This window comes from Myodes glareolus, chromosome 5, assembly GCF_982192425.1.
Source record: "Myodes glareolus chromosome 5, mMyoGla1.1, whole genome shotgun sequence".
In the NCBI taxonomy this organism is placed as follows: Eukaryota; Metazoa; Chordata; class Mammalia; order Rodentia; family Cricetidae; genus Myodes; species Myodes glareolus.
Window position 1 is genome coordinate 97,835,545 of NC_142030.1, and position 24,148 is coordinate 97,859,692.

General features: G+C 44.7%; 1 protein-coding gene across 4 annotated transcripts in view; it reads left to right on the forward strand.

Moving 5' to 3' along the window:
* Nckap5 (NCK associated protein 5) overlaps positions 1-24,148 on the forward strand; it is a 912,731-nt gene that overhangs the window by 179,095 nt on the left and 709,488 nt on the right. Inside the window, exon 1 of one of the 4 annotated variants that reach the window (XM_085688324.2) lies at positions 23,211-23,347. The exons of the other annotated variants lie outside the window; for them this stretch is intronic. The gene's annotated coding sequence lies outside the window, so the exon portion shown is untranslated. Of the gene's footprint in view, positions 1-23,210; positions 23,348-24,148 lie in introns of those variants that run through there. 4 annotated transcript variants of the gene reach the window in all.

A 24,148-nucleotide genomic window follows, 5' to 3' on the forward strand; every position in this document is an offset into this window, starting at 1 on the left:
TACATCAAGACTGTTGCACCAGCTAACTTTTTCATCACTGATGCAAAACACCTGAGATAATCAATTTACAAAGAAGAAAGGTTCATTTTGTGTCTAAAGATCATTGGGTTAAGGTTTGGTGATTTGGGCCATGCTCAGTTGTATATCAGAAACTTTTCTCATTGCTGTGAAAAGAAGCCATAGCAATGCAAAAGCCAGCAAGGCAGCTTAAAGACAGAGACGGCTTCGTTCCAGGAAGACGTGGTACTGAGGTGCCGTGGAAGGTCACACTGTATCCCAGCAGAGAGCGTGAGTGTTCCAGGGAGTCTCTGTTTCTGTTTCCCAGGCTCTGCCCCAAGGAAACCTGGTTCTACCCCACCGTACGACCTTGATGGGAATTACCAGATAGATATGAACTAGTTCAAAACTAATATTTAGCCTAGTTTTATTTTTTTTTAAGTTTTTTCCTTTGTATTTTATCGTTAACATCTTTATATCCTCTAAAGCAGCCTACAGTGTCGGCTTTTCCAGATTCTGAGATTGTTTGTAAATGCAGAGGGCTGGAAGATCCAGCTTACAAACATTCTTAATGTCGGCGCAGAAACCTCTCTCTGATGTTGACTGAGAACTGCCTAGATTTTGGAACTGTCTCAAAGTAGAGAAACATGATGAGTAAAAGTTAAATTACACAAAACTGTGTGCCGCTTGTCTCCTTGCCTGGTCTTTATAGAAGTGTTTCCCTCCCTCCCTGTGTATTGAATTCTAATTTCATTTGATTCATATTTAATCACAAAATTATTCACTATCGTCATGTGAAACTCATGAAATACTTTGGGAGGTTTGGCCTTTGTCATCCAAAGCTAGATGGTACCCATTTCTAGCTTCTCCAAGTTTTTAAAAATCACATTTTATTTGTTTGTTTTATGTATGCCCGCTTGCCCCTCCCCCACTGTGTGCTTTAGTGTGTATGGCCCCTCCCCTACCGTGTATGCTGTAGTGTGTATGTGGAGGTCAGAGGACAACCACAGGACTCAGTTCTCTCCCTCCACCATGTGAGGCTGGGAATCAAACTCAGATTGTGAGGTTTGACAGTAATCAACTTTAGTTGCTTGCTGGTCTCTGAGTTCATACTGGAAAGAGGGGGGGAGGAGGGAGAGGGAAAGAAGGGGAAGAGGAGGGGGAGAGATCGAATGTGTGATACCGTGGTGTGGAGCTTAGATGACAGGTTTGTGGAATAGTCACTGTCTGGGTTTGAACTCAGGCCGGCAGGATTGGCAGCAAATGCCTTGGCCTGCTGAGCCAATTCGCTTGCCCATTTTTGAGATTGTAAAGGTTGAAACGTTAGTTGAAACGCTTGCACAGTGCATGAAAATAGAGGAGCTACTGAGGGAACGCCGAAGAAGACAGGTGGCTGGCTCAGCCATGGTGACCCTGGGCCCCAGTGTTGGGGTGAGCTCAGAGGCAGTGCCAGGCAATTTTGGGGTGAGACCTGACTCCTGTTCTTCTTGAGTCAATAAAATAGAAAGACAGAGAGTACAAGTCAGAGAAAGGAAGCAATCACAGTGACCTGGCCAGGCCCGGCAGAGGACGTCTGGGGACCGCTAAGGTTTCCCTGCTTTAGGTGGGACCTCACATCCTTAGCTCCCGGGTCCCTTTAACAGCTGCAGAGATGAAGAGGGCAGAGGTCATCAGCTCAGGTGGGAGGGATGGCAAAGAGAGGACCAGCTTCTCCACTTCACCTACTAAACCACTGTTTTAAAGTAATACCAGGAAATGTGTGCACCGTAAGAAACAATAACAACACCTGTAATCTGCTTTATTTTTGTTGGACAGAGCTCCTTAAAACCTTGAGTAGATCAATTATGAGAAGCAGGATATTTTGAAAAAAAATTCTTTAAAAAAACCATGTACAAAAGCAGTTTTCTGTACTTAATGTGGATTGGAGTGTCACAGATATCACACTAGCTGGGTCTTTTGCTGTGTGCTGATTAATAATCTTCAGAAATTAAGAGTAGTCATCTGTATGCTGGAATGATGGATCAATTTGTACAGCTCTTTCCTTACAAATATGAGGATGAGGATCTAGGTCTGATGCCAGAAACCACATAAAAATATCAGATGTGAGGCTAGAGAGATAGCTCAGCAAAGAATGGATACTGTTCTTGCAGAGGACTCAAATTTGACTTTCAGCAGCTGTATCAGGAGGCTCACAATTACCTGTAGCAGCATCAGCTGCAAGGAATCCATTGTCTTCTTCTGTGCTCTATGGGCACTGGTGCTTACATGCAAATACCAACATGCACACACACACACACACACACAGACGCACACACACACACACACACACACGGTGGGCGGCATGCGTGCAATCACAGCAATAGAGAGGTAGAGGCAGGGGAAGCACTGAGCTCACTGGCTTACTAATTTTTAGCCTATTTAGTGAGTTCAAAGTCAGTAAGAGTGAGACCTTGTCTCAGAAATCAAGGTGGATGGTGCCTGAGGAATGACACTCAAGTTTGACCTGTGACCTCCACAGTCGTGCATTAATGCATAGACACATACCCATTCACACAGACCTGCATATACACTTGTGCACATGCACATACACATACACACACTAGATTGCTTTGAGACAGTCAGTAGTCTCCAGTTTAAGGTTCTCAATTTGGTGTGTGCCATTAGAGAAAATACATAGGGAAAGAAGCTGTGTCTCAGCACATTTTTTGGGGGGGGTGCTTCAAAAAAACCAACATCTGGGTTCAGCTTAGAATGATCTTATCTTTGCTAGAAGTAAAATTCAGATATGCTCACGCAATTGGCCAGCGTTCCTTTCTGTGATGAGAACATTCTAGAAGACCCCTTTCCCAGGCAGCTGCCTGACATAGCACAGCGTGAGCTGTCCAGGAACTGTTTGCCTCGACCAGCCCTTTTAGTTAAGCCTGTGCCCCTTTCAGAGGAGCACGAGTCTTCTAAACTGCTTCCAGAAATGCCTATGGACCCTGTGCTGTCCGCCAGGGTAGCAGAGAGGAGCTGGAGGTGCCTTGCAAACATGAGAACCTGAACTCAACTCCCAGGATACATATTAAAATGCTGAGAGTGGTGGTGCCTAACTGTAACCCCAGGCCTGGGGAGGTGGAGACAGGGTTCACAGCTTAGCCAGCCCAGCTGACTCAGCAAGCTCCAGGTCTGTGGGAAATCCTGTCTCAAAATCAAGGCAGACAGCAACTGAGGAAGACACTGAGGTTGTCCTCTCGCCTCCACGTATGCCCTGGCATGTGTCTACGCAGACAGCATGCACATATGTGCATGCGTACTTATACACCCACAGCTCCTCCTTGGTCTAGGAGCACTTAGGATAACGAGGCCATCAAGGGCTAGAGGGCGACCTGTGGGTAGCTTGTCACTGACAGGCAAGGCTGACATCGACGCCTACTGCTCGGCTGCAGCAGTCTCAGGGGACACAGAGGGCATCTGGGTTCATCATCATTGCCTCTAACTTGTAGGACTGTGTGGAGCTTTCATTAGTTCAGCCAGATCAACATAAGGCTGCTCTTCTTTCCCTCCTGGCCCTTCCTTCCTTTCTGTCTCAATTTGGGGACCTGGCCCTTTCTTCGTCACTCTACAGAGCTCAGGGGTGGCACAATGCCTGCCTTTTCAGTGTGTGACAGCATGCTTTACGCCTGATGAAGAAAGGTTTTATGTGACATCCACCTGATGCTCCCGGGACTGCTGCAGGCTACCTCCAGGCAGTTCACCTTTCTCGGCGCCAGCTGTAGAACTTCTCAATGAAATTGTTTTAGCTCTTTCCTTTCCTTTCCTTTCCCTTCCTTTCCTTTCCTTTCCTTTCCTTTCCTTTCCTTTCCTTTCCTTTCCTTTCCTTTCCTTTCCTTTCTTTTTTTTTTCTTTTTTTTTGAATAGGATCTTAGATAGCCGAGGTTGGCCTCAAACCATGTAGCCAGGATGACCTTAAACTCCTGGTCATCTTACCTCTGTCCCTCCCATTCCTAGTGCTAGAATGAACTCCTCCTGATCGATTCTCTTGCCTCCACCTTGCCAGTGCCAGGATAACAGGCTCCGCCATCATTGTCTGCCTTAACCAGAGCTGGAGATGGAATCCAGGGCTTTGTGCATGCTGTGGGCACGGTGTAAACCGAGGCAGCATCTCCTGCCCCAGGGCTCTCATTTTAGAACTAATGCCGTTGGTGAGAAGACACCCAACAGTTCTGCCCACTGCAGAACCTGTACACATCTTACCCTCCTTAGTCATCTGCCATGCCCCGCTTTCAGACCTTCTTTAGGGAGAACTGATGGTCACACAGTCTTTCCAGTGAGGACCAACCATGACTCCAGGTTTCTGTTCTAGTCACATGGTCTTGCTTCTCTGGCAAATGACAAATTAGTCTGGATTTCAGCTAGTCAGTAGCAACTATTAGTTTTGAGAGAGGAAAGAAGTTACATCTGGACGAATTTCGTGTGTGTGTATATGTGGAACATGTATGTTCCTATGATTATATATGTGTGTATACATACGGTTATACATGAGTGTACATATATATATATATATATACGTCTTAGTGCATATGTACACCTGTGTGCAAATATATGTACATAAGTGTGTGTGCACATGAGCATTATATATGTGTGAACATGGGTATATAAATGTGTGTATATGCATGTGTATATAAAGCATACTTTATATACTTGCTTATGTATATATGTGAACGTGTATATATGTTTATGCATGTGAATGTATGCACTTATTCATATGAGTATGTGTGTGCATATGTGTAGATGCATGAGTACATGTGTGTGCATTTGTGTATATGTGTGCATGTAGATACATTTGTGTATATGTGTTTACTTGTGCATTTGTTCATGTGCATATGTTTATGTAGATGTATGTATGCACATGTAGTCTGTATATTTGGGGATAGTTGTATATGTGTTCATGTGTTCACATGTATGTGTGTTTGTGTATGCATGTGTGTGTTGGTTTGTTGTGTCTGAGAGGTGTCAACAAGTGGGCACTACAGAAGTGAAAGACTGTGAGTGCCCTGCAGACACGTACAGTGTGGAGGGAATTTGCACTGGAGACAAGGCAGTTAGCAGATAATGTGGAGATCTATTGTGGTGAAATTTCAGTGCTTAACCCAAAGAGAAAAATTACTTCCAGAAAACCCCCCAAAAGGGAGAGTTTTGTGGAAATTGACATTATATGGGAGTTGTTATTCTGGCCAGTCAGTCTGGATTTTAAAATATTTGGGCTAATAGTATAAACTCCTCCTGAGCTCTGACATCCGAAATATCAGTCTGCAGCATGTGGCCTGTGACTGGTTGAGCTGCGCAACCACTTATGAAGGAAGGAACAGTTGAGCTAGAGCCTCATTGTGGAGGGCGGGTGGGCAGGCCAGATGGGGCCATGACAGGCATGTAGAAGCTTGTCAACAGCAAGAATCACTGTGCTTGGTACACGGGCCCCTGAAGGGACAGGTGAGAGGGGCTATTGTCACTGCCATTCATTTTCTGCATAGGGATGGACATTCTGCCAATGACCCGTGGTGCTGCAAGGTGATCTAAGTGTCCCTGGGCTGTCTGGTCCTTTAGGTGTCGAGCTGGCACCACTGCCCATATTACATCTTTCTCCAGCTTTGTTTGTCCAGAGCTCCTGCAGTTCACCCACCGTCACCACTGAACCCAAGTCCATCTGGTCTCATTGCTGAGAAGAAACCAAAGAAGGCAAATCAATTAGTTCACCCTTTCCATTGTGAAAGATCAGACCCTCTCCTCTCATAGTTAAAATTATGAAAAATGGGCCTCTTAGTGGGAGACTACAGGAAAATTTGGGTTCCAGTCTGATATTTAATATAATATCCCAGAATGGGTGTTAATGCCACCTTTCAGGGGCTGTGGCTGAGTTTCTGTTGATGCAATCTCCTCTCTAGAAGTTCTGGAATAAAAGGCACTCTGTGTCCACACATGACTGGGAGCGTTCAGCAGAAATGGCAACAAGATCAAACGGTCTCGAGATGACTTATCATGCCTCCTGGTCAGGAAGCATGGACACCTCGGCTTCATTTCCATACGCTTGTGTTGATCTACCAACTCCTCGGAAGAAACAAGATTATCAGAGTCAGGTTTTTAAATATGAGTAAATGTATTGAGTTGTTTTTTTGAAAAAATCACAAGAATAGCAAATTAACAAACAAACAACAACAAAGAAAGAACTAAAGGAATCGGGGATAGCTGACTGATAAGCTGACGGCTACAATCCGATCCCTGGTACGCACATAGAAAGTTGGGTCTGGCCGTACGTCCCTGTATGCCAAGGCTGGGGAAAACACAGGAGGAGCCCTTGGGTCCCCAGGCCTGCAGGGGCGCTCCAGGATCAGTGAGAGACCTTGTCTCAAAAACTGACCTAGAGCTATCAAAGAAGACACTGAACATTGATTTCTGACTTCCACATGCACATGTGAGTAGTTAGCCACACATGTATACACACATACACACACACACTCTCTCTTACACACACACACATACACAGAGAACAAGACTAGGCTAGACTAAAGTGCAACCTAGTCATCTTTAGTAGTATGCCACATACCCTCCCAGAAATTATAAATAATTACAAATATTATCATTCCTACCAGTGGAGAGATTTATCACTTTTATTTTAGGTCTAAGAGATTTAGCAGAGTCTTTAAGAGCGTTGGTTGCTCTTGCAGAGGCCCCCAGTTCACTTTCTAGAACTTACAGTGGATAGCTCAGATCTACCTGTAACTTCAGCTCCAGGGGATCCAATACTATCCTCTGGTCTCAGGGAAGTTACACTCATATTACATACACACAGACACAGACACAGACACACACACACACACACACACAAATTGAAAATAAATCTTTAAAAAATAAATACAAAATTAAAAAATATTTTAAGTGCTTCAACTTTTCCATCTTAGGTGTTTGACCTCAAAAGTGACTCAATACCTTGCCTGCAACTTGCCAATGGCATTGCCCCTTAGCCTTTGCTCGCACACCTGCCTCACTGAAGTATCTCTTTTAAACTTTTTGCAAGGCTTCATAGAGGTCTCTTTGGGGGGACTGGTGATGTGGGGATAGCTATGATCCCTCTGTCTCCCTGAGCTTTCTTTTGTGTTGGATGGTGTGGTATGTCACAAGTAGAATCACAATGTTCTTAGGCAAAGCTTCTCTGTCATTTCAATGAGTTCTACTCAAAGCAGTGTTCAAATAGGAGCCCTGGTGCCTGCTGGTATTTCAGTGAACAGAGTAAATATTTGTAATAGACACACTGTGGTAATATTTCTACCACTGGCAAGAACATTGATTTCTTTCATGCCCCGTTGTCAGAAACTGGCACTTGATACCGCCTGTGGCTCACACTGGAATCCGAGTCCAGATTGGTATTTTCTTTGCTGCTGATATGCGTGAGCATGCAGGCAGGTGTGGACGTCTGTGTCTGGAGTGCTGAGTGAAGGAATCACACTGGCTGCTTTAGCCACTCAGGTTACACTCATCCCGGAGGAGAACTGAGCCAGGACCTGTACAGGGATTTGTTTCAAAGTTTTTTCTTTCTTTGAAAAATCATCAGGCTTTATTTAGGTGTATGTGTGCTTGCCTGAATGTCTGTCTGTGCGCTACGTGTGTGCAGGTGCCTGCACAGGCCAGATGAGGGCGTCGTATCCCTAGGACTGGAATTTCAGGTGGTTGTGAGCTGCCCTTTGTGGATGAAGGGATGAAGAATGAACTCCTTCCTGTATAAGAGCAGTATATGCTCTTAAACACTGAGCCATTTGTCCAGCTCCTCAAAGCATTTTAAACTATAGACGAATTTTTTCAAGGAAAATATCTGCAAATCCAACAAGAAAAACAGACATAATAATAAGGATCAGTAAATAGTCCAAGCATTGTCTAAAACATACTGTGTTAAACTCTACACACAATTTTATTTAACTCTCAGAATAAATGCACGAGGTAAGTGTTGTGTGTGTGTGTGTGTGTGTGTGTGTGTGTGTGTATGTGTGTGCGAGTATATGTGTGAGTGCATGCATATGTGCACACATGCTCATTGGTCTTTGCCTGCATGTATGTCTGTGAGGGTACCAGATTCCTTGGCCCTGAAGTTACAGACAGTTGTAAGCTGCTCTGTGCTGGGAATTGACCCCAAGTCCCCTGAAAGCTTTGTTGATTTCTAAAGATAAGATTTCAGGTAGCCAAGGCTGGTCTTGAACTCCCTGTGTAGCTAATGATGACCTTGAACTTCTGTTCTTCCTGCCTCTACCTCCTGTGTACTAGGGTTACTGACATGCACCACCATGCCTGGTTTCTGTGCTGCTGGGGATGGAAGCCAGGGCTTCAGACATGCTAAGGTGCATTCCCAGCCCATATGAGGATTCTTATACATACCTTTCCAAGAAGACTTAGAGTTTAAGTGACTTTCCAAAGTCACTGTCTTCTAAGTGAATGATCTCAATGTACCTGCAGGTCTTCTAAAGCCAGAGTGAATACCGGAGGCCACAGAACTGGTTGAACTGCTTTCAGGAATTTTTTGGTCCCTACTCAGTGACACAATCTAGAAGTTCTCTCATTCCCCTAAGGCCACAGAGAGCACAAAAAAGGCACAGTGATTTACCCATGACTGCCAAAGAAAATGTTAGTCTCTTTTTAAAGAATATTTAAGATTTATTTTTTAAAGTATCTATCCATCCATCCATCCATCCATCCATCCATCCATCCATCCATCCATCCAATCATCTATCTTCTCTCTCTCTCTCTCTCTCTCTCTCTCTCTCTCTCCCCCCCCCCCCCCCGTGTCTGTTTCTGTGTGTATGTGTGTGTGCATCTGTGTCTGTATGGGTACACGAACAGTAAGAAAGTGCCCGAGGAACCCAGAAGAGAATGTTGGGTCCCCTGGAGTTGTACGTGACTATGATTCTAGCTGGACACCTTGCATGCTGGGAACTTAATTTGGGTCCTCTGCAAGAGAGGTATTTGTGCTCAATCACTGAGTCCTCTCTCCAGCTGCCTCCCACCAAAGCCCATTGTTAAAAATGTGATGGATGCTGGTTAAAGATTTGTTTCCCTGTGTAATCTCAACAGGCTTGCCTCACTGTGCTTCTGCGGGGTACTACAGTGTTTTACCTACATGCCTCCCCACTTATTCATTTCTTCCTTGATCCCTTCCTTTTACTCTTTGAACAAAGAAAGCTACATAATGTTTAAGAAATGTATTGATATTGATTTTACATTTATTTTTACATTTCCTTTGATAGTACAGCTAAAACTATGTTAGCATTAATGCCAGTAACCTCACCGGTTAAGTAAACACCAGCGTATCATCCACCCTAGGGTAGGCTTGAGAATCAAAGAAGATGATTGTTCTATGAATAATTCAGTTATTTATGTTAGTATTACTGTGGGTGTACATGTGTGTGCAGTACACATAGGCATGTGTGCTTGTACATGTGAAGGCCGGAGGTCAACCATGGGGATTCCTCAAGTGCGTTCAACACGTTTCATTAGAAAATCTTTAAGACTTATTTTTATTTTAAAATCATGTATATGGGTGTGTGGGCACTGGAGGGATGGCTCAGCAGTTAAGAGCACTGCCTGATCTTCCAAAGGTCCTGAGTTAGATTCCCAGTAACCACGTGGTGGCTCACAACTATCTATAATGAGATCTGGTGCCCTTTGAGGAAGAGACCTGGTCAGTTGTCCTCATCAACTTAGACCATGAAACCCAACATGGACAAGTTCAACAGAACTGCCATGTCCGGGCTGCCCGTGCATGCTTCAGCATGCTCCCCTCTTTTTTAAAAAAAATACATGTGCATGTGGAGGTGGGGTGTGTGCACATGAGGGCAGGAACCCTCTGATATAAGGAAAATGCTGGATCCTATTAAGCTGAAGTTACAGGAGCAGCTCCGAATAGGTGCTGGGAATGAACTGGGGTCCTCTGTAAGAGCGGAAAGAGCTTTTAACAGTTGAGCCGTCTCTCCAGCTCCCACCTTGCTTTATGAGACAGGGTCTCACTAGCCTGGAGCTCACTGTTTTTACTAAGTTGTTGGCTAGGGAGCTCCTACCTGCCTGTCCCTCCCTCCCTGGTGCTGCAATTGCATGGGCATGCCTTCACACCAGGTTTTCCTTATGGTTGACCTCAGGTTTTCATGCTTCTCTGGCAAGCGTCTACTGACTGAACCGTCACCTTAGCATCCCCAAACAAGCTGTTATAGGCAAGTGCCCTCTCTAAATTCACTGCATATGTTTCTTTAGCCCTTCCATCCACATCTCACTTCGTCTCTTAGCCTCTCTCTTGTTTGTCCCCTGCTGTCTAAGAAGGAACAAAGGGTGGTATGTGCAGGCTGCTGTGATTCCTACGAGGCTGCTGTCTTCCTGCTCTGTAAGCCCTGTCTGTCCCCATTTCTGTGATGTCAGCTGTATGTCTTCTCCTCCTGGTATCTTCCACACCTATTAAAATCACTGCGTTCCTTTGTCCCAGGCACAGAACTGAATGTCTGTAGTGAGTGATGTGACTGCTAAGTAGATGGATTAAGAAGAAAAACCTAAATGACTCTGGGGTTTTATAGGATAAATGTCATTCCAGAGACATCGTGATCTCAGATGTCCTAGACATGAAGTAAGCTCACAGCTCCTGGGGGTTGTGGCAGTGAGCCTGTGTCCTCTGAAATCCGTTCCCTGGAATACTCTCACCCACTGCTCACACCCTACTTGAGTGAAGGAGTAATTAGGGATGCTCCCAGAATCCCGTCTTAATCTTGACTCATCCTAGATATTGTAATAGTCATTGTCTGATCAGCCAGAAGTAGATCAGGGATTCATCAAGAAAATAACGCATGCGTTTATCCCAAATGGCTTGCACCGGTGTTGAGATTTTTGCTTGTCTTCTCTGGCAGTGTGACTTTTACACAGAACGTTGTGCATGGCTCTGTAGTTGTGCATGCTGCTGAACCACCCAGGTGTGCAGACCCCTCACTTTGGAATTCCTTCTGAAAGGTGTCTGCCAGCCCCATTTTGAATTACAACACACTTTGAAGACAAAAGGAAACATTCTCCTTTAACAAAAGCCTACTACGGAGACTGGGGATGTAGCTCAGTTAGCAGAGTGCTTGCCTACTGGGTAGGAAGCCCTGGGTTCCGTTCCTAGCACCACACAAACTGGGTGTCGTAGTGCAAGCAGGGAATCCCAGCACTCAGGAGGTAGAAGTAGGAGGATCAGGAGTTGAAGGTCACCCTCAGCTATGCAAGGGAGTGTGAGGCCAGTTTTGAGTTACTTGACAGCCTGTCTCAGAAAACTAAAGAGGGCTGGAGAGATGGCTTAGTGGTTCAAAACAAGCAAGAGCGTACAGTTTGGGTCCTTAGAGCCTGCTTAAATGTGGGTGGCCATGGCATCTTGCCTATAGCTTCAGCCTGGGAAGGCAGAGACAGGAGGTTCCCAGAGCACGCTGACTTGTGAGATGAGCTTTGTCCATGAACTCTAGGTTTTATTGAAAGACCTTGCCTCAAAGAATAAAGTGAAAGATTGGCCTGGGAAGTTTTCTAATATTGACCTGAGGCTTACACATGCACACACCCATACATGTGCACCCATACACGTGTTCTTCCACAACACACACACACACACACACACACACACACACACACACACACACGCATGCACAACACATGTACATATACATGAAAGAAGAAAAAGAAAAAACAAAACCGAGGCAGGGTTCTGTTTACTCCCTGTGTGTTGGAGGCGTGGATCAGGTGCTGAGACACACAGTTATAGACGCTGGGTTCTGGGGTGTCATATCAAGTGATGCTAGCTTCTAGGAATCGCCCACAGTGCTTTCCCAATAACGTACTGTCTTTCTCCAACACTGCGTGACAGTTGAGGGAACTGAGGAATATGGAGTTGGGTGACACATTCAGTGCTATAGCTAGTAGGGGCAATCTGAGCATCTGACCCAGGCCATCTAACTCCGTCCCTGTCCCTAAGCATTGTGTCTCACTTCCTGTCCCCTGCTCTGCCCTGGTGTCCACTGGGAGACCAAAAGAAAGCTCCCTTTGTAGTTATTTACAGAAAGTGGTCACAGGTTCATCTCTGTTAGCATTTGCATTCTCTATTAATGATGCTTGAAAGGAACCAGTCTTAAGATAAGGGTCTTTTCTTATCACCCACGGCCCAGACAGACAGAAAGGAAGGAAGAGGTGAACACATAGCTCGCCGCAGGCATCTGGGCTTATCGTTTGGAAATTCTGCCCTCCTAATCTCAAGTATCTTTGTAAGCATTCTTGGAATGTCGCTGCAATGTGTAAGCCGTGGGGAGGGAGAACAATGAAGGACTGCTTAGTTTGAAAGTCTTCTACAAATATTTGTGAAATCCTTCATGGGGACGCACAAGCCAGATTCCACCGTGGACCCTGCTCTCGTGTTCCCAGATTGCCCACACATCTGAATGCACCTACTGCCCAATCCAAAAGACCCAGAGCCCAAGAACATAAAGACACCAGATCCAAGCCACAGAGCACTTGCGGGGTGATGTTTCAAAGACTCGAGTTCCTGAGAAAGTTTTATTTTATCACACAGCCATTGTCCACAATCTGCCATCCACTCAACGTTTTCCCTGGCTTTAATGCAGTTTTCTGCCTTCTGGGCTCTCCCTGTTCTACTGAGCACTTTCCCACCCAGACAGATAACAGCGTTTGGTGACAGCCTTCCGTTTCATTACCACAGAGTCGGCTCCCAGGTGTCAGGTTTCCCTGTGTAGGCTGATCTCTGACTGTAACTTATTTAGTCTGTTATTTATTGGCCCATAAATCTGGTGTGCCTCTGCAAAATAACTCGCTAATTCTTCCAGCATGAAAAGCTCCGAAGATATTTATCAACACCCTTGTAAGTAATATCGCCGGGAGGCTCGCGGTCCATTGTAAGTCCATTTAGTAGAGAGATCACTGGCCAGTTGAAGTGTGACTGCATTTCTAGTTTTTAAGGTTTCTGTCATTCTCCCGAGGAGTATTAAAAAACGAAAGGCATCAGACTGTTAACCAAGGTATTGTCCCCGGTTTCTCTAACAATCTCAGAATTGACATTGGGGATGCATAACTTGCCAAGCAAACATGAGCTCCAGAGTTTGAGCCTCAGAACCCACATTTAAAAAATCCAGACATACTGGCAAGTGCTTGTAATCCCAGCACTGGGGAGGGAGAGGCAGCTGGCTCCCTGGGTCCCACTAGCCAGCCTAGCCTATTTTGTAAGCTCTAGGCCAGTGAAAGACCTGTCTCAAAATGTGGGTGGTGCCTCAAAATTGACTGTGGTTGAGCCCTGTCTTCTACATATGTGAATGCACACATGTTCACTTTCATACACATGAGCGTATTTGCACGTGTGAACAGGCACACACATGACCATGTATGTCCATGTGAGCATGTTTAGACACATGAATTTGTATGTGCACATGTAAGAATAAGAATATAGAAAGGTCCTTATCCAGAAAGAGGTAAACATTTCAGATAATTCCTAGGTGAAGCACAAAAGAGAAAATGCAATAATTAGCTGAGTCAGTTAAGGTCCAACCTATGAAATTAAATGTATTAAAATTTTTAACAAAATAGTGGATAACATTCATTTCCTTTAAGTAATTTACTCTTTTAAAAAAAATGTACTAGCTGGTGTTCATGGGCAAATAAAAAGCCTTTTTCTTCCTGTTTAGCTTATGAACTTGTTCATGTATTTCAGAACTAATTGTGCAGCATATTTATCAAGAACCACAATAATGTTCTGATTTTTGAGCTGTTCTCATATTGGAAATCTATCATGTGGGAAACCATATAAAGTTACTTGGCATAGCATTTGTGTGTTTATGTGTGTATGTGTGGGGCATTTGTGTGTTTGTGGATGGTGTGTGTGTGTGTGTGTGTGTGTGTGTGTGTGTGTGTTTGGGAGGTGGTAGGACAATGCATGCCCATGTGGAGGCCAGAGTTGGCACTGGGTGTCTCCTTTGTCTTCTCATCACCTTATTGTCTTGGGACAGGGTCTAGAGTCTCTCCCTGGCACTGGACTTCATCAGTTGGCTAGATGGATGGCCAGGCAAGTCCCTGGTAGTCTCTTACCTCCATCACCAGCACTGGGTTACTGGTGCATGCCCAGCCTTTGATGTTGGTTCTGGGAATCGAACTTACAACCTCATGCTTGTGCAGCAAGCACTTTACCCACTGAGTCATCTCTGCAGACCCACAACACTGTTTAAAATACTATAGAAATAAGATGCCCAGCAGTGCAGCCATGGCTAAGGAAGTACTCTCTCCATTTTCAGAATGTTATCAGATGCATAAAGGAGAAATTACTGTCATGTAATACATTCGGCATAAGTGTGGGATGTGTTCCAAGTTCTGAGACTACATTGATGACTGTATCATTGCTATTTGCTACGGAGTCCTAGAAGCAGAGAATCGTGTTGGAGAGTTTGGTATCAGTGAGATTAGCATACTGTCTTCACATCTGGATCTTTACATGAAGTGAGTTTGATTGCTGGTTTAAAACTTGTCTTATGGGGCTAGAGAGTGGCTCAGTGGGTAAGAGCACTTGCTGTCCCAGCATGAGGATCTGAGTTTAAATTCCTAGCATTCACATAAGGCTCCAGGTGCGGTGGTGTACACACCAGTAACCCCAGAGCTGAGTGGGGGGCAGAGATAGGAGGGCCACCGGGGCTTGCTGGCTATCCGTGAGAGGCCTTGTCCTAAGGAAATAAGGTGGAATGTGATAAAGCAGGGAACTCAGTGTCCTTCTCTGGTTCTGTGCACGTTGGGATATACATGTGCAAAAAATAAATATACGAAGTAAAAACTAGTCTTCTGCAGTGTTGCTGGGAGTGTGAACTAATGTACAACTTTGGAAGTCAGTATGGTGACTTCTCACAAAGCAGAAAATGGAAATAGCATTTGACTCACCTTTACCATTCCTGGGAATATACCCCAAAGAGTCTACACCCTACTTCAGAGACACTGGGTCATCCGTGTTCATTGCTGCTCTTTTCACAATAGCAAGAAAAAAATGCGACCAACCTAGGTATCTATCGGCGGATGAGGTGATAATGAAAATGTGGTTCATATATTTGATGTAAGTCTACTTACATATAAAGAAAGTGAAATTAGAAATTTTTCAGGGAAACAGATAAAAATGGGAAAGATTCGATTAAGCAAGTAACCGAGTCTAAAAGATGAACAGTTCCTGTCCTCTCTCATATGTGGTCCTGGCCTCTGCTGACATGTCTACACAGGAGCAGTAAAAGTGAGGAAAACCTCCTCAGAGGCTCATGATACTGGGGAGAAAGAACAGCTTTGAAGGAGGTGGGGAAGAGAAGGGCGATGTTGGACCCAGTGGGTACAATAACTAAGTAAGGGGGCAATAGGGAGCAGAATCAACCAAAATAATATGCATAAAAATCCCATTTGGAAGCTAGCATGTTTAAGCTCATTTGTAGCAAGATATAAGATAGTTCAGCAGGTAAAGACGTCTACCACCAAGCCCAGCAATCTGAGTTTGATCACCAAGTCCCACATTGCTTGGTCTCCATGTGTGTGCCCCACCCCCACAAATATATACAATGTTATAAAAATAAGCCATATGCACAAAATAAAAGAAGAAAAACAAAATTTTTGGTGTTGCGGCCCCCATGGTAATATAAGATTGCAAAAGAAATCAACATTGATTTTAAAAAACCGTTCAAAGTCCAATTTGGTCAGGCTACTTGGTAGGCTTGTGCTTGGAGCTGAGTTAGTGTCGGAGGTGGGAGACCCTGGTACTGACTTCATCTAAGATTGAACAGCAGTAGACAAAGAACATTCTTTCCATGAACCTGTAAGAAAGTGGGCCTATCACAGCTCTCCAGTGTTCTCTTTTAGAAACTCAACGGACTTCAGTGTTCAGGTCTAGCAGGGTTCCCACTACCCAGCATTTGAAGTTCTGCTGTGGTTTATTTTGTTTGACCGAGCTGTTTTGGTTAAGGGCATTTCTGCTCTCCACACTGTTTTTGTTTGGTTTTTTAATCTTGTGTAGTAGAAAGGATATGAATAATTGATGAGCGTTTTTATTGTATTTCATGAAACTATAATGATGGGAGACGAATAATGCGGTGTATTAGTTGGGCCGCTCTTTCGTAAGCTCGGTTGTCTGCTCTTCAAAGTTTAATGAGCTTTCCCAAGACAAAGGACTTCGTTAGGTATTTACAGAAATTTGCTTTGGGGGCTGGGAGATGGCTTAGTTGTTAGGAGTGCTTGCTGCTCCAGCAGAGGACCTGAGTTAGGTTGCCATAACCCGCAGCAGGCAGCTCGCAATCACCTGTAACTCCAGCTTCAGGGGAATCATATGCCCTCTCCTGGCCTCTGTGAGTATTGCACTCACTTGCACATATCTGCACACAGACACCCATGTACACCTAATTAAAAAGAAAACAAAACTTAAAATAGAAGCGAAGGAAATTTGTGCTGAATCGATTTTACCTGAGAATGTATAAGCGAATGTAGAAAAATGCTGTCAAGCTAAATTCCATGATTTGTGTATTTATCTTTCTTGGTCAATATGTTTAATGAATGTGTTCATTAAAGAAAAGACAGATATACCTTTGTCAGACCTGAGAGCAGAGGTAGAAGAACCAAGGAAAGATTATCTTACATTTCTACAAGTTTTGATATTTAAATTGATGTTATTAGGTGGTTGATTCTGACCTCATGTTGACCTTGGAAATCATACTGTAGGAGAGAGGGAAACACATGAAGATAAGAGTATTGTCTAGCTACATAATACTTTGATTTTTCTTTGAAGTAAAACTGTGGTGGACGTGTGTGCACACATGCATGTCCCAGAGGTTGGTACCAGAAGTCTTCTTTGGTTACTCTCCACCATTGATGTTGTGCAGGGTCTCTCTCACTAAACTAAGTGCTTACTCGTTCACCTAGACTGGCTCGCCAGTGCGCCCAGGGTCCCTTTGTCTCTTTTCTCCATCAATGTTGGTTTTTGTGAGTTCTGGGGGATGGAACTCAGGTCCTCGGGTTTCCAGAGCAAGCACTTTACCAAGTGAACCTTCTCTCCAGCTTTTCATGTTGAATATTTTAAATTTGTCTATGAATATACATCTAATAATGTGTGAGGGACTTGGTTCTAGACCTTCTTTTGCAACATAGCATTCTGCCTAAGTTTTGTGTCCTGTTGCTGAGGTAAAATAGTCTGACAAAAACAACTTAATGGAGAAAGAGGGTGTTGGTTTATAGTTCCAGGTTATAGTCCATTACTTCAAAGAAAGCAAGATGGCAGGGACCTGAAGCAACCAGTTTTGTTACAGCAACAGTGAAGAGCAGAGAGCAATGGATCAACACATCCATGTTGGTGCTCAGCTCATTTTCTCTGTTCTAGCACAGCCCAGGGGCTCCAGCTTCGGAACTGTTTACTATCTTGTAGCACAAGACTTTCTCAAGGGTCTTTGGAATGGATTTTTTGTGTATTCATTCTTCCATGGGAAATTTTTTTTTAAATTTTTTTTTATTAAAAATTTCCACCTCTTCCCCGCCTCCCTTTTCCCTCCCCCTCCTTACCTCCCCCTCCCCACCTCCCTCTTCCCACCTCCTCCTTCCTCTCTAGTCTTAAGTTCCATGGGAAATTTAAAGTGATTTTGCCTTGAATCCTCACTTACTGTCTGTACTAAGTTTTTATTTTTGCAGCATTTCCACCCTTTCCTTGTTTCCTCTAGGGAAATTTCCATGTTTTGGGGTGATCTCATACACAGTCATTTCTTGTGACTCCTCTGTCTCATGGGCATAAAAGATGGATGCTCATTTTCTACGCATCGGGTCCCAAAGAACCTCTCACTACCCACCCGCATGACTTTATAAAAGAAATGCTTGGTCGTATTAGAACTCTGCCTTCAGATAATGCATTTTCCATAAATAAATCACATCCGTAACTTCAGGAAGGAAACTTGAATTACTCTTTGTCCGTGTCCTGCCTCAGTGTCCCCTCTACCATTGGGAATCTTCGCTCATCAACTGTGGCTTTGGCGGCTTGCTTCTTTTGCTCAGTATGTCAGATTCAGCACCCACAATGGTTGAGCCCTCTCCAAGAGCATTCAGCGACTCTTTTGACTTGCTTACCTGGAAGTCACTTTGTTCAAATACCAACTTCACAAATTCTGTATAGGTGCCCGTCAGGTAGCTCAAACCTTGTGTTTCAAAACAGTGCCCTTGTGTTTCAGAAATTCCCCTTCTCCCTTCCTTACCCATGTAACGATTGCTGAGGTGTAAATAGAAAGCTCTGACATCACTCAGGGATGCTCAGTTTAATCTTCCAGCGGGGAGGTATTAGAAGCTAAGGACAGTGCCCAACTATGTGTGTGTGGGATAATCTCAGAGAAACACACAGGCAATCCTACTTCCTAATGTGGAAACTCGTCTTCTGTACAGTTTAAAGTTTTAGGCAAGCCATCTAATCCAAAGGTCTCTAGCCTTTCGCTTCCTGAGCCTCTGTTTTAGATCTTCCCTCTCCCCTCCCCCACCCTGTTGCTGTGACAAATAATGACAGAGCAACCATATGGGAGAAAAAGCTTGTTCAAGAGTAAAGCTCATCATGGTGGGGTTGTCACAGAAGCGGGAATTTGAAGTAACCATGAACCTAACTGCGGGTCTCCCTGGACTTTCTCTCCGATGGCCTCCTGGACTCTGAATCAACCTTTGTCTGACCTATCAGAAGCTCATTGCAATATGCCTGCTGTTTTCTCATTGAAAATGCTTTGAAGAATGTTTCCATCCTTTTAATAATGTCAGATGTTTGATGGAGCCTTAGTCCTCTCCCTTCAGGTTTAAACCAACTCTGAAAAAAAAAAGTGTTACTCCCCTGTCTCAGAGCCAAGAGAGACCTTATAGAAATGGGGGATGATTCTCCTGAGTGGGTACATGCATGTGTAGCCAAAGGTCACCCTTAGGTGTCATTCCTCAGTCACCATCCACCTTAATTTCTAAGACAGGACCTCTCATTGGCTTTTAGCTTGCAGATTTGGTTGAGCTAGCTGGGCAGGTAGTCCTAGGGAATCTGTGTGTCTCTTCCTCTCAGTGGCTGGGTTCTAAACATGCGCCACCACCCTTGGAATTTTTATGTGGTTTATTGGGATCAAACTCAGGTCCTGATGCTTGTGTAGTCACTCAACTACCTGAGGCATTTCCCCAGTGCCCTAGTGACTGTAATTAAGAGGTCTGGGAGGCCTGGCTTGTACACTTGTAATAACTCTTGGGGGTGTTAACTCCTGACCCTACAGAGCAGTCTTAGAGGGTTGGGACTTGAAGGCCTTCTCAGCTGTTGGCCAGTTTTGTGTTGGAATTTCTGAACTCCATAGCGAAAAAATTAAATCTCTATATCTGTTTTATTTTTTACATCAAAAAATAAATTCTTGGGCTAGCAAGATGACTCAGTGGGTCAAAATTCTTGTTACCAAGCATGATAAGTTAAGCTTGACCCTAGGGCCCCTCGAGGTGGAAGGAGAGAATTAACTCTATAAGCTGTCCTCTGATCTCTTTGTGTACACATATGTGTGCCCATGTAATTTTTTTTTAAAAAATGAGAAATCATATTATTTATTAAACCCTTCTTTAAATACTGTTTGTTTCGAAGACTCAGCTGGATCTTAAAGAAGCAGAAACTGGTAGCCCAGAAAAGTTGCAAAAGACTTGGACCTAGGATGTGGAGGCAGAGGTAGACCCCAGAGTGCTGACATCAGCAAAGTGACTTTGGAGTAATGCTCTACTTTACAGTACCTCTATGATTTCTTATTAAAACCCAAGTCCCTCCTTCTCCTTTTATTCTGAAAATATAGGCATACGAGAGATGAAATGGACACATTTCACCTATCCTCTAAAAAGGAAGGTCCCTCAAGATGAAGGTCTGGGGATGTTGACGGCCTTGGCAGTTATTCTCGATGGGCTGAGAGTTGCAGTCAGCAGTACGCTATCCATGGACCACATGGATTGAACGTGGACCACACAGTGCTGAAATCTGTCAAGATTGCATACTAAAGAGAGAGAGTGGGGTGGACGTGGGAGATCATATTTGTAATCCATGGACTACGGGAAATGGAATCAGGAGGATTGCGAGTTGGTATACATGGATTACATAGCAAGACCTCATCTCAAAAGACAGAACCAAAACAAACAGGAGGCCAGAGGTCATGTAGCACTTCATCCTTCTGGCTATATGACGTGATAAAGGATGCAAGCCATTTCTAGTTGGATCTAGAAATTCCTGGGCATTCAGCAATTAGTAGCAACAGCTACACGATTTCTAATGTGTGATGTTCTTAATGCCATGTGTGCTGTGTGCTGCTGTGTCAGAATTCTAAAATAAAATTTAGGTTCAAAAGCATCGTGAGGGTGGGGAGATTGCTCAGTGAGTCACGCAAGCATGAAGATTTGAGTTCAGAACCTCTGTGACCATATGCAGCCCGATGTGGTGGCTTACATCTGTAATCCTGCAGTGAGACAGGAGGTAGAGAGGGAGAAATCCCCCGAAGTCTGAAAGCCAGACAGTGTTCAGGGGAAAACAAGAGACTCTTAAGCAAGGTGGAAGGTGACAACACCAGCTAAGGTGGTCCTCTGACTTCCACGTGCCTTGTCTTGTCATACGTGTGCATGGCTGTAGTTGGGGGAGCATTCCTATGGGTACACATACACAAAGTTTTTGTCTTTGTTTGTTTGTTCTTTTTTGTCTTTGTTGTTTTTTTAAGCAAACAAGCAAGCAAGCAAACAACCAAAAGAGACACAATGTGCCTGAATGCGGACAAACTCAGTTTCCTAGCAATTTCGCATTCATTGTAGAGTATCAGCACACTGTGCCTAAATCACGTTCCTGGAATTGATGGGCCGATCCTGAAGGGACTTTCCTGAAGGGGTCATTGATTGACTTAAAAATGTCTGCAGCCACAGTCAAAGGGTGGGCATTAGCCATGGGTCGTGGGTTTATATTGGAATGGTGGCAGTGTCAGTGTTTGTCAAACCCTAACCTTAAAGTCCTGCAGTCAGCTGCAGATGCCATTGGCTCTGGAAATACTCTGGGAAGTATGCACATAAAACTAGAAAATCACTTCGTATACCAACAAGCGGATCTGCTTCCATAGTCTCCTGAGCTTGGAACAAGACCCAAATTAGACATACTACAATCCCCGCGGCTGTGTTTTGCAATTCAAATACACCAGTACTTTCCAAGGCGGCCTCTCCAGGGGCTCTCCAGTGGTGGGGTCCTCTGAATGTTCACACATCAATGGCAATCTTTGTTCTCTGGACCATGAAGCTGAAGGGAATTTGGGTAGAAAGAGGTCTGTGTGCATACATTTAAGAGGTGTGCTTTGGTGGTAAATGCAAACTTTGAAGGGAAACAGAAATGTCCCAAGTGAGTAGCTTCTAAGGCGGCTGGTAACTGATGGAGCCGAGATGGCAGCTTGGCGCTGCCCTGTGGCCCTGTCCTGTGGCTCTACCATTCTCTCTACATTATTGAAGAGAGCCATCATCCATTTATTAAGTGTCAGCCATGCCATGGTGGAAGAAAAGTTCTATGGTGATCAGGAATGTATCTGAAAGGCCTCTGTTTACCTTTGGCCAAGCCTGTTAGTCTCAAACTCATTCCTTTGGCCAGCAAAGAATGTGGCTTAGCCACATGAATTCTCCTCTTGCTTATCTTGAGAATGAGTCCCAGGCATTGCTACTTCCTCCCTCCTCCTCTTCCATTCCTTCTCTCTCTCCCTCTCCCTCTCCCTCTCTCTTGGTGTGGGTGTTTGTGTGCATGCACGCCAAAAAACAAATGTAAAGGTTAGACAAGTTTCGAGTCTATTCTTTCCATCCACCTTCATCTTGGTGTCAGGGCTTAAACTCAGATCCCGCAGGTTTTTGAAGAAAGCGCCCTTGCTGAGCTCCTGCTAGCCCCCGCAATTTCCCTAATCATTAGCTTTATCTGTTCAGTTCTCCGAACAGTCACTTACCTGTGTAGCACTAACAAGTTCATAAAACATAGTCAGTTTTCACCCCAAGATACCTTTGTTTAGACACGCAACCTGTTGTTTCGCCCTAGATAAGATCTCCTGCAGCCCAGGCTGGCCTCAGACTTACTGTGTAGCCAAGAACAGCCTACATTTGTAATCTACTTGTGGCTACCTCCTGAGTGCCTGTTGCTGTCCACTATCACACCTGATTTCTGTGGTGCTGGGAATTGAACCCAGGACATCCTGCACACTAGGCAATCCCTCCACTAACTGCGCTACACCCCCAGTCCCGACATGCTCACTGATGATAGAGCTATTGAGCCAATTTTCATGAGGTCCTGTGAAGTGGGCAGCCTTGTTGGTTCACTACCTGGCAATGTTACCTACCTATGGAATTAATCTGTGCCTTTGAGCTGAATCTTTGGGCACAGTGCCATGTTGTCCACTCATCCTTTGGTTACCGCATCCTAATGTAGCCTATTAGAGATGTCACCTTCCATGTCATTGTCCTGGTTGCTGTGGTCAAATAGCAACCTTAAGGAAGACAGGGTTTATTTCAGCACTCAGTGTGAAGGTGCGGTCTATCATGCTGTGGAATCGTGACAGCTGGACCTTAGGCATCTGGTCACATCTGCACTCAGGAGGAATAGTGAGTTGAACACTGGTGTTCATCTTAATTTCTCATTTTATGTTGCTGTCCCAGCCTTTGTAGCCACCCTTGCTTAGGATGGGTCTTCTTACTTCAGTTCACCTAATTTAAAAATTCCATCCACCCCAGACATGCACAAAAGTTTGTCTCCTAGATGATTCTAGAGTCTATCGTGTTGACAGTCAGCATCACCCACCACAACCACTGTCTTTGGGGACTCTATTCCCGCACGTTCTTTCTCTCCCTCAGTCGCTCCGTAAGGAAGGTGAGTCTCCCTGTGTTCTGTACTCTGTCCTCACAGCACTGACCATTTAATTTCATCTGGCTCTGAACTGGGCCTCAAGGAGTAGATTTCTCATTTCTGAGCTCCCACTGCTGAGTGCATAGACTCTCAGTCTGTACTGTTAGGAATGAATGGTGGTGCCGAGTCTTGACGTGTTGGGCTGGATTGAATAGAGCAGGCACACCCTCTCAAGTCAGAGAGGTGGGATTGAATGCGGGTGATGTAATAGCTCTTGATGGGTAGTTAAATATTGACAGGCAGGAGGAAGCACACCGGAGCTGGTCACACACAGGGAAGCACTGGCTGACAGGGCCTGTCAGATCCCAGCAGTGAGGCTGAAAGTGGTTGTGGTGATCCTGGGGACCCAGCTAAGGTGACTTGCTACATTTCTCTGTTGCTTCAGTAGAGGTAAGCATTCGGAGTCAGGCTGGGGAGTTGAAGGTTGGCTAGAAGCCATTGAACACAGTCTCCATACCTGTGGTTTGGTGATAGCTTGAATTGAGATGACCTCTCCGGCTACCTTGTGCACCTTAGCCGGTCCTTACTTAAGGCAAGGGGCATGAATGCCACCTCACACAGAAGACCTGCGCTTCAGTGCCTTCTGAGAAATGACTGACACCCGGGCCTTTTCCTGGATGTTCTGGACAGGAGTTCATCCACATGCCTTCCTTTGCCAGTGCACTTTGATGGTAATGATTAGAGACATGTACTTAGCATTCCAATTAGGAGGGCAGAAACGAGTTCGCTCCTACCTGGGGCTGTTTTACAGATTTAAAAGTCGGATGGGGAGGGTGTGGGGTGGGGGGGAGCTTAGGCGACACTTCAAGTGTTTAATATGGAAAGATGGCACATAACAGGAGTGGGAGGGATGTTGTGTGAGGGTGAGCGAGAAAAGGCCAGCAGACAGCAAACAAGATGGTTGGAGTGAGCCTAGCCCTGAACTGAGAACAGGGCTACATGTCATCTGGACTAGGGAAATGGCTCTTTGAAATTAAAGAAAGACTCTAAATGCAGGCCCAGCTCAGGTGAGCCTTTTAGAAAACAAGAGCCCGTGTCTTACTTGTAACTAAATCATTCCAGGCGACTAGTAGAAGCAGCCCGGGCCAGCTCCATTTTGATTATTCACTTCTGTGTATGTGTGTGTACATACACTCACACTTGCGTTCATGCATGTACATGTATGTCTGTGCATATGTGTGCGTGTATCTC